The sequence below is a fragment of the Montipora capricornis genome, chromosome 4 (genome assembly GCF_036669925.1).
Source record: "Montipora capricornis isolate CH-2021 chromosome 4, ASM3666992v2, whole genome shotgun sequence".
NCBI lineage: Eukaryota > Metazoa > Cnidaria > Anthozoa > Scleractinia > Acroporidae > Montipora > Montipora capricornis.
The window spans coordinates 9,432,480-9,434,112 of record NC_090886.1 but is presented as its reverse complement, the minus strand read 5'-3'; the positions used below and the strand labels follow the sequence as shown (position 1 = coordinate 9,434,112).

The 1,633-nt window shown below is 40.7% G+C and overlaps 1 protein-coding gene across 7 annotated transcripts in view; it reads left to right on the top strand.

Annotated features, from left to right (window-relative positions):
- The window catches only part of LOC138045493 (uncharacterized), a 22,261-nt gene extending 20,628 nt beyond the window's left edge, over positions 1-1,633 (top strand). For all 7 annotated transcript variants that reach the window (XM_068892015.1, XM_068892017.1, XM_068892014.1 and 4 more), the window contains one exon: positions 1-1,633. This exon is cut by the window's left edge and continues 1,030 nt beyond it. The gene's annotated coding sequence lies outside the window, so the exon portion shown is untranslated.

Genomic DNA, 1,633 nt, shown 5'->3' with positions numbered 1-1,633 from the left:
TGATCAACCAGACCACGAGCCGCAGAAGTGGAGGACGAACAGATTAGAACTTTAAGCAGATCGACGACGGCGACGGCAACGGAAACGTCTGCACTTCAAAACATAACTTTGCTCCATAGTAAGTATTTCGCGATTTTTCCAACTTATTCTCGTTGTATAATGTGGGCTACGAGCGGTTTCAAGGTAAAAATGAAGAATAAAAGGTTTACCTTTGTACTCTTACGATGTCGTCAAAACCTCGAATTTGGTGTTTTCACGTCGTGCAAAAACGTGTGCCGTGCGATTTTTTTTCTCTTTTAACCATTGACAGTCATGTTTTGAAGCGCGCGTTGTCGTTGCCGTAACCGTCGCCGTTTCTTAAACACCCTGATGTCTGTTTGCAACGCGACGCGAACATATCGCCGATTTTGTCGCAAGCCGTTGCAGATCACGGGGAAACTAGGCACAGTTACTCACTCGACCAATCAGCTTCAAGCACGGATTTGTATTGAGAATATTAATTAATTCCGGGAGAGGATCTACTTCAGGCAGGAAAGTGTGGCTATGTTAGAATTAAGATTTTTTTAGATTTTAAGTGTCGGGATTGTCGTGAGGGGTTAGGGTAATTGTCGTGAGGGGAAATTCACATGTTGAACTGCAAGTACATGGCATTACACTCCATTGCAAATCAATCCGCCCAGGCATTTTAGGCGAGTTGAACTTAACAAGCGCATTACTGCTTACTGTCCAAGGAGACTGTCTCAGTTGCTCCAAAGCGTTTCTCGCATTTGATTACGGTTTCGTTTCGTCAAAAATTCCTCCGCAAGGCGGACGACCTTATGGAATAAATGGCGCCCGCACATTTTCAATTCTTCGCGGCACTTTCGCCGGGTCATTTTTGATTCAGGCAAGCAATGCTCGTATTTGCCGATTGTATTGTTTCGACATCGGATTGAAATATGTTATTATGATTTTTATTTTGTTTATCGGTTATTTCTTAAACACTGTGATAGCCAGTGCTCGAAACATGTAAATACAGTACACGACTCAATTTTTATGTATCTAGGACTTCTGTATCACAATATTGCAAATTTGGAGTATTACATAGTTTCATGATTATATTATTATGACCCAGTATGGGAGATCCTTTGAGCTTTTCTTTGACTACGTTTAAAAAATATATATGTATACATACTTATGCTTCCATACAGTCTGACTGATATTGTTGCCAAGGCATTGCTCTAGGCGAACTCCGTTTGCTGGGACACAAATAATACCACATATGTTTGGGACATTTTGGCCAAGCCCTGATGGGCTAGGCTGTTTATTGCAATCAGCATGGTAACCTAGGAAATACCCAAATATAGAAGACATGATCCCAGCAAAGGTGAGGCGACACACGCTATCCACAAGAAAATAAAAATGGGGAGGATTGGGAGGGAAAATTGATTTGACTCTGTTGAATCAGGCTCCGCTTAGCTTGCACAAATGGTGAATGATCTAGAAAAAATGACAGAAATGCGCAAATTGCAACATGGGAAATAACTAACTAAGCATGTCATACTCAGCATAAATCCATTTATTTCCTCTGGACAATAAATTTCCTTTTAATTTGTACACGAAAAGACTAAAATTAAATGAATTTGTACCTCAA